The 9,190-nt window shown below is 47.4% G+C and overlaps 1 protein-coding gene across 2 annotated transcripts in view; it reads left to right on the top strand.

Moving 5' to 3' along the window:
- The first annotated feature begins 8 nt into the window (after nucleotides 1-8).
- The window catches only part of SLC25A47 (solute carrier family 25 member 47), a 38,179-nt gene continuing 28,997 nt past the window's right edge, over nucleotides 9-9,190 (top strand). The window contains exon 1 of one of the 2 annotated variants that reach the window (XM_083737873.1): nucleotides 9-141. The gene's annotated coding sequence lies outside the window, so the exon portion shown is untranslated. The remainder of the gene's footprint in view (nucleotides 142-9,190) is intronic. The other variant, XR_014563922.1, reaches the window with a different exon arrangement.

Raw genomic sequence — 9,190 nt, 5'->3', positions numbered from 1 at the left:
CGCGGCGAGGGAGGCTGCCGGGGATGAGAAGCCAGTGGTTAGGAAAGCAGCGCGGCGAGGGCGGGCCGGAGGACGCGGGCCAAGGCAGCTGGAGCTCCGCCCGCCAGACGCAGGAGGAGCACAAGCGGTGGCTTTGTGTCGGTGCGTTTTTGCGCGCGAGGCTGGCGCGGTGACGGCGCCTTTGGCGATGTGGCGGCGCGGGGAGGGAAAGCGGGAGACGGTTGCGCAGGCCGCCCTGGAGCAGCGGCTGGGTGGATCTCGCGCCCAGGGGAGAAGTGGGAGCAAGGAAGTCGCTTGCCTTACCGTCGAGGGGGCGCGGGGGGGGGGAGTTGGACAGAGGCCAGAGACTGAAGAGGACGGAAGTAGGAGCTGCCTGTTGGGTAGCGGGAAGCCCCCACTGAACTCCTTGGCATCTCCCTTGGTTCCGAGGATCGGATGCCAAAGATTACGGGCTGCGCGACAAGCCAGCCGATGGGGATGTTTCTGGGCAAGCGCGCAAGCTTCTGGGCAAGCCGTACCACCCCCGTCTCTCTGTTAACTCTCCAGAGGTATACTGTTTCTCGGCCTGTAGCAACCTGGTGCCCTCCAGCAGTTTCCGACTCCAGCTGCCTTTCTGGGGGTGATGGGAGTTGTAGTCCGAAGCTTACGGATGGCACCAGGTTGGCAAATACTGCTGCATCAAGAACACAAGGGCCCCGGGATTAAGGCGAATTTTCTTATGGGGGGGTCCTCATTATGGACCCATCAGCCATGCTTTTTCTCTTGTGCTCCCCCCCCCACGTATAATTGCATATTTACATAACCTAAATTCTGAAAATGATAAGAATAATAAAACCATGATCCTTGAATATAATTTATATTTTATTTTAAAAAGACATCTAATAGAATAGCTATATTATTAGTAGTAGTGGTATTATTTATGTGGCCCTTCTGGATTTTGTTGGACTACAAGACCCATCATCCCTGACCATTGGCCAATTGTGGCTGGGAATGACGGGATAGTTCAGCACCATCTGGAGGGTACCAGGTTTCCCATCCTTGTGACTTGGATGCTGCTGCCAAGAGACTCTTCCAAGAGAGTGGCTTAAGAGAACTGTTGAGAGTGTGTGAAAAGGTTCTTCATATCTTAATGGTTGCACTGAACACCTGCTTGCTAAAGGCATCTGTTGGGCTACTGTGAGAACAGGATGCTAGACTAGCAGGGCTGATCTTGCATTCCTATTGGAGTGAGGTGCCATCGGAGTATGATTCACATCTGCTTCCATGAACTTGGGCACTGTTTTTCTGTTTTGTGGGAGAAAGGCAAGCATCCCCCCCCCCCCCGCCATCAGTAGGGCACTCACAGTTAAACCACAACAGGGGTTTAATATACTGGCTGGAGCCTTACTATATTAACTGGAGTGCTTCTGAGGGAACTCTACATTGTAGAGTGTGTCATGTAATGATTAATTTTGACTTGGGATTTCTTTCCAGACTTTTTGCGCCTATTCGGCATTTACTTAGCCTCAGCAGAATGTTAGGTGCTGCAAAGAACACAAAAACTATGGTTTGGCCACAGAGGGGCAACTCCTGGATTTGCCATGGCAAGTTAACACACATTTTCCAAGTGTGCCCTTCCCACCACCATCAAGGAGTACAGTGGTACCTTGCGCTACATACGCTTCAGGTTACATACGCTTCAGGTTACAGACTCCGCTAACCCAGAAATAGTACCTTGGGTTAAGAACTTTGATTCAGGATGAGAACAGAAATCGTGCGGTGGCGGTGCAGCTGCAGCAGGAGGCCCCATTAGCTAAAGTGGTGCTTCTGGTTAAGAACAGTTTCAGGTTAAGAACAGACCTCCAGAATGAATTAAGTTCTTAACCCGAGGTACCACTGTATCTCTTAATCATGCCTTGTGTAACAAATGGAGGATAGCCATATAGTTAGCAGCTAGCCAAGCGACATTTTCCAAGGCAAAAATGCTTCGCTTTTCATGTGCCTGACCAGCTCCTTCCTCTATATGAGGGTTTCCCAAACTTTGGTCTCTAGCTGTTTTTGGACTACAACTCCCATCATCCCTAGCTAGCAAGACCAATGGTCAGGGATGATAGGAATTGTAGTCCCAAAACAGCTGGAGACCCAAGTTTGAGAAACTCTGTTCTATAGGCAGGAACAGCCAATTTCTGTATTCTTACATCTATTCTCCAAACAGTGGTCCAGGGCTCGGTTTATTTACTGCACAAGCTGGGTCAGGGGCATAAGAAAATTTGCCACCATTTCAAAGTGAATACTTCACCCTCAGGAAGCAGAGGCTCAGGTCCCAAATGATGCATGCATACTGAAAGCATAATGTGTTGTTGTTGTTGGTATTTACCCACCCTTTATCCTAAGGTCCCAGTGCAGGTTACAACATTAAAAGATAGTATTAAAAACAGCTTAAAACAATTGGCTGTCCCAGAAATCAGGTCAGTGGCGTAGCATGGGGGGTGCAGGGGGGGCTGGCTGCACCGGGCGCAACATCTGGGGGGGCGCTCGCCGCCTCCGGAGTCGCCGAAGAGCCTTGGGCGCAGGCTGTAGCAGAGCCCCATGTCTCGCGGAACCGACGAGCTGTGTGCGCGTCCGGGCTGAAGGCGTCCGGCAGGCAGCGGCTCTCAGCGCTCGCCGCGGTCCCGGCGCGTCAGGGCCGTGGAGGGCACGCCAGGCAGCCCCTCCTCACAGCCCCGCCGCTGCAGCTGCTGGGCCATGTTGCATTTTCCTTGCCTCTCTGCCCTCCTCCTCCGGGCAAGCGGCGTCGTTTGGGCGCCAGCGGCAACTCGCCTCAGATCACCTGACACGGACCCACCGCTGCCGCCGTGGCTACCTTACCATAAATACCCCAGCCCAGGCAGCAGCAAGAAGAAGCTGGCAGCGGCGGCAGGTTAGGGGTTAGGGGGCACAAATTACTTGCCTTGCCCCGGATGCTGACAACCCACACTACGCCGCTGAATCAGGTGCTTATATAAGGAGGCATATTTATTTTTCACCTGCCTCACTTTCCCTTACAAGTGACTTTCTATCCCTTGATTAAAATGCAACCAAATGATTTGCCATGCCTTAAACTTTGGTGGGGCTTGATTTGGCCCATCTTCTTCTATTGAACCATCCGTGATTTACAATGTCCCACTTGGACTGGACTACTGGCATCCTGGCCGTTTTGCTTTAAGGCAAATCAATGGCTGCTCTTGAGTTTTTATGGCTCTGCTCCTTTGGCCAAGACTGAGCATTCCAAAAACCATTCGTCATCTTCCGTCGTCTTAGAAGAAAACAACAACCCAAAGGAATCCTGTACATCTGAAAGGCATTTTCGCTGGCTTCCATATTTTGAACCACTGGAATGTTTTAAGCTTGTGGGCTCAGGGAACAAAACACACATGCACCCCTCTTTTATTATTATTACGAAGGTATCTAATCTTTAGTATCTGTTGAAAAACACACACTTAAAAAAAACCAAAAACCCTTGCAAACATTTTTTGCATTCCCCAAATCTTCCAGTAACTTCTAAACTTCAATAATATCCTGTGCTTTCACACAGAACTTTGGGCTTTTTTTCCCCCTCTGGCAAACCTTAAAGTGGGATTCTTATTGCTAAAGACTTCACTTCCTACTGTGTGCGCTTGCTTATTGACAGAGGATTGGTCCTTATTATCCATTAACTTTGTGACCCTAAACAGTTCCCACATATGTGATGCCAGTTATTGAAGTTAGAGATGATGACATGTCAGTCGTAAGTTGCCACCTGTGCTAAAAACTGATGACAAGCTTGGCTCTCCCTTTGATCTACAACTTCTGTATACTTTGCGACCATTAAGTGCTTATATTCTTCCTGGAGGCAACCATGGAGGCATTTGGGGTTTTTTAAAAAAGGATTTTCCTCATTACACTCTGGTTGCTTCTAAATGACCTGTTTATTGAACCTTTATCTTATTTTGTGGGTTGGGATGGGGGAGCCCTGTTGTCCTGGCCAGACAGGTTAGTTGAATCCAGCCCCTGTCTCCTAATTTCAGATACATATATCTTTCACAATGCTTGTAACTCGATGTTAGAAATTCAGATATATAAGCTAAATCGGCAAATGGCACCTTAAACTAGGTTAGGGTCGCCACAACAGAATGTCTAGGCACCTTTCCCCCAATAAAATTTATTGTTATTATTAGTAGAATAATAATAATAGAATCTTAGAGCTGGAGGATACCCTGAGGATCATCTAGTCCAACGCCCTTCAATGCAGGAATCTCAGCTAAAGCATCCATGACAAATGGCCATCCAAACTCTGCTTAAAAACCTCCAAGGAAGGAGAGCCCACCACCAGTGTGGTGTAGTGGTTAAGAGCTAAGTATGGAAACTGAGCACACTCTGTCCTTATATAAATTGTGACTCAGGCTCTACCCTAACTAGAGCCAGTGTGGTGTAGCGGTTAAGAGCGATGGTCTCATAATTTGGTGAACCGGGTTCGCTTCCCCGCTCCTCCACATGCAGCTGCTGGGTGACCTTAGGCTAGTCACACTTCTCTGAAGTCTCTCAGCCCCACTCACCTCACAGAGTGTTTGTTGTGGGGGAGGAAGGGAAAGGAGATTGTTAGCCGCTTTGAGACTCCTTCGCGTAGTGATAAAGCAAGTTATCAAATTCAAACTCTTCTTCCAAACCCTCCGAGGGAGACCATTCCACTGTTGAACAGCTCTTACTGTCAGAAAGTTTTTTTCCAAATATGTAGTCAGAATCTCCTTTCTTGTAACTTGAAGCCATTGGTTCAAGTCCTACCCTCTAGAGCAGGAGAATACAAGCTCGCTCCATCTTCCATGTGATAGCCCCTGGGATGTTTGAAGATGACTATCATATCTCCTCTCAGTCTCCTCTTTCCCCAGCTTTTCATTTCTATACCACTTTATATTTTAAAGAAAAAAGAATCAAAGCTGTTTACAAGCTAAAGCATCAAATGAAACAACAACAAAACAAATTCAAGCTTGAAGGAAAATATTTCAGATCCTTCTCTAAGGGACATTCTGCTTTCGCCATATTTATTTACTTACTTAATTTATATAGCTGCCCCATAGCAGAAATATTCTAGGAAGCCAGTGTGGTATAGTGGTTAGAATGTGGTTAGACTAGGACCTGGGATATCAGGGTTCAAATCCCCACTCAGTCATGAAGCTCACTGGTGACCTTAGAGTCAATCCTAGCCTCCTAAATTACCTGGTGGGTTTGGATCTGGTGTAACTTTACACCAGCTTAACCTAACACCAGTTTGTGCATAGGATTGCCCCTTAGGTCAATATTTAATGCTCCCATCTACAGAAAGATGAAGCACAGGGCTGTGGGATTGCGCCACTTGTTTGCTTCAAAAAAAATTATGCAAGAGAATTTAGTATAATCCCCTAATTATTTTTGGTGTTCAGGAAAGCCTCATGCTCTTGATGCTATTAGGATAACTCTTTGGCCTAGGCGATAATCTTTTACCTGAGAGCGAACCCTGTGGAACTCAATGGGACTGACAGATTGAGGTTGAATCCTGACAAGACAGAAGTACTGTTTTTGGGGGACAGGAGGCGGGTGGGTGTGGAGAACTCCCTGGTCCTGAATGGGGTAACCTGAAGGACCAGTTGCACAGCCTGGGAGTCATTCTGGATTCACAGCTGTCCATGGAGGTGCAGGTCAATTCTGTGTCCAGGGCAGCTGTCTACCAACTCCATCTGGTACTCAGGCTGAGACCCTACCTGCCCGCAGAATTTCTTGACAGAGTGGTGCATACTCTAGTTATCTCTTGCTTGGACTACTGCAATGCGCTCTATGTGGGGCTACCTTTGAAGGTGACTCGGAAACTACAACTAATCCAGAATGCGGCAGCTAGACTGGTGACTGGGAGTGGCTGCCGAGACCACATAACACCAGTCTTGAAAGACCTACATTGGCTCCCAGTACGTTTCCGAGCACAATTCAAAGTGTTGGTGCTGACCTTTAAAGCCCTACACGGCCTTGGTCCAGTATACCTGAAGGAGCATCTCCACCCCCATCGTTCTGCTTGGACACTGAGGTCCAGTGCTGAGGGCCTTCTGGCGGTTCCCTCACTGCGAGAAGCCAAGTTACAGGGAACGAGGCAGAGGGCCTTCTCGGTAGTGGCACCCACCCTGTGGAACGCCCTCCCACCAGATGTCAAAGAGAAAAACAACTACCAGACTTGTAGAAGGTATCTAAAGGCAGCCCTATTTAGGGAAGCTTTTAATGTTTAATAGGTTATTGTATTTTAATATTCTGTTGGAAGCTGCTCAGAGTGGCTGGGGAAACCCAGCCAGATGAGCAGGGTATAAATAATAAATTATTATTATTATTATTATTATTATTATTATTATTATTATTCTGAGTAGACACATAGAGCAGTGCGCTGCTATGATTTTTTTTCTTACAGTAGCCCCAGCATGCACATTGTTTGGTGACGATACCCTGTCCCTTGCATGCCTAGCCAGGTGATTCCACCCCCTTAACCACCCACCTTGACACGTGCCAAGTTCAAGCCCTGCCAGTTTGACACAGACATTTTAATGCCGCAATGGGCAAACAAAACCGTGACACGGCATCAGAGTTTTTGTTTGAGCTGGCTCTCCCCGTCAAGGTAGCTTGAGTGCAATGATTTGGACAGAATGCCAAGGGGTTCTGTCTGCCTAGCAATCTAAATCACCAGATGAGATAATAGTGAGAGAAGCAAAAATTTGGATTGTTTCGTTATGTTTCCTCCAAAAACAAAGGATGACAGGTGAGTTCACAGCTGGATAGGGCAACAGCTGGGTGTGACAGAGCAGTGGCGTTAATGCCACATTCTCAACTCTCATTCCTTGCACTGACCCGGCTGGGACTGAAGATGGGAGGAGAGAGGGAAATCAGCCAGAGCAGGGTTTTTCCAAAGGCACAAATTCCCTGCCAGCCAGCTTGCATAAAAAAAGTAACACCGAAACCAAGCAGGTAGGGCTGAGAGAGACTCCCTTTCTGAAACTCTGGAGAGCTGCTGCCAGCCAGTGTAGACAGCATGGAGCTAGGTGGACCCCCACTGTCAGATTCAGTATAAGGTAGTTCCCTATGAACACAAAATGTTCTTTGCCCCTCGCTTTTACCCTGTATCAGTGGCATTTTCTGCACGGGAATCAGTGGTTCATATTCACAACGCAGTGGCAAATCGTTTGGGAACTTGCCTTAGTTCAGGAATGAGCAGGTGCAAAACTAGGAGTACGTTGAACGTATTTACAAGGATGCAATGAAGCATTACCTGCCGAAGGACGAATGAGAAGAAGAGGTTGTTCCATGAAAAAAGAGTAAGGTGTTTTAATAGGGTCAGGGCGGTTAAGTATGGAAACTGAGCACACTCTGTCCTTATATAAATTGTGACTCAGGCCCTAACTAGAGCCAGTGTGGTGTAGCGGTTAAGAGCGGTAGACTCGTAATCTGGTGAACTGGGTTCGCGTCCCTGCTCCTCCACATGCAGCTGCTGGGTGACCTTGGGCTAGTCACACGTCTCTGAAGTCTCTCAGCCCCACTGACCTCACAGTGTGTTTGTTGTGGGGGAGGCAGGGAAAGGAGATTGTTGGCCGCTTTGAGACTCCTTAGAGTAGTGATAAAGCAGGATATCAAATCCAAATTCTTCTTCTTCTTCAACTAATGCAGCTAGAAACCCAAATGAAGTTGAGGGTGCAATAATTTTCATTCAACGCTTTCAGATTGGATTCTGCAACATTTCAGAATTCTGCAGCCTTTCAGAACTGATTCTGCAAGTGGCTATAGGTTGGTCAGGATATATTTTGTTTCAGGATCATGACACTTGAAACAGTACAGCTTAATGCCCAGAACAGGACAAACTGGCTCTGGGAGAGGGATACATAGAAGAAGCACATGTCTAATTCCAAATCCACAGAGCTTGCATGTATCAGTGGAAATACATAGGTAAATGCAGAAGAGCGCCTAATATTTGCCTGCTTAGCAGCTTTGGTAACACTATATACAAGAAGGTTTCATTTAGCCATTGATACTGAGAAGATTTGCATGGCCTCTGCCACATTCCATTCAAGAAGAGAAAAGAAACCTAATCTTTGGCTGCGTTGTGGCAAGATCCTTCAGAGCCCATTCAACAACTTTACTTATTAATGCTTTTGACTACAGCGAAGAAGCAGTAACCGAGGAAGCCTGAGTCATGCAAGCTGGTTCCTCGTACAGTGGTACCTCGGGTTAAGTACTTAATTTGTTCCAAAGGTCCGTACTTAGCTAATGGGGCCTCCTGCTGCTGCCACCGTGCTGCTGGAGCATGATTTCAGTTCTTATCCTGAAGCAAAGTTCTTAACCTGAAGCACTATTTCTGGGTTAGCGGAGTCCGTAACCTGAAGCATCTGTAACCTGAGGTACCACTGTACATGCTTCCTGTGGAATGTGCAAAGTGGGAACCTGCGGCTACCTCCCCCTGGTTTAGAAGCGTAGTTCCAAGTGCACGAGGGGCTGTGGGTATTGAATGTCTGGGACACAGGCAAAGTCCAGGCACTCCCAACCACGGCTGGACCAGCACTCATGAGCACTTTTGTCTTGAGGGATCAGAGCCCAGGTGCATGGGATGGAGCAGACAGCCACTGCCCACAACAGTGTTTTGCTACAGGGGGAAAGATGATCATGGGCATTGCTGCGAGAGTCCGAGACATGAGAAATAGCTGAGCATCCACGTCGCACTGCTGGGTGGTATCCAGCTCCCTCATTCCATCAGTGCAAGGATTTCTGATTGACTGCTTCAAGCCCAGACCATGTGCTCAGAAATATTTTTCTATATTTTGTAAACACAAGATTTTTACCTGTGTTCTTATTGCTGCTGCATGGAATAACACATGTATCTGACCTTTGGGGTTTGTAAGTAAAACATTTAAACTTGTTAATGGTGTGGTCTGTTCATTGTGAGAGGGGTAGAGAGGTGAAGCATTGTAAGCGGATTAAACAGGATATTTAAAAGGTCTCGCAGCCTGTGTTCCTCACACTTCACTGTGCTGCATGATTCTGTGATTTTGAACTCTGCTGAGGGCTCTCTCTTGCAGGAGAGTGTGTTTAGCCCCATGTTTTGGATATAGGGATCCAGCCAATTCTTTTATTAATTATCCCACACGGGATATCGATCTATATCAAGTTTTTCCCCCACACAGTATGAGCCAAAGTG

Source organism: Podarcis gaigeae (assembly GCF_964106915.1).
Source record: "Podarcis gaigeae genome assembly, chromosome: 1".
Taxonomy (NCBI): domain Eukaryota; kingdom Metazoa; phylum Chordata; class Lepidosauria; order Squamata; family Lacertidae; genus Podarcis; species Podarcis gaigeae.
Note: the sequence above shows the minus strand (reverse complement) of the source record. Positions and strands in the feature narration are given on the sequence as shown.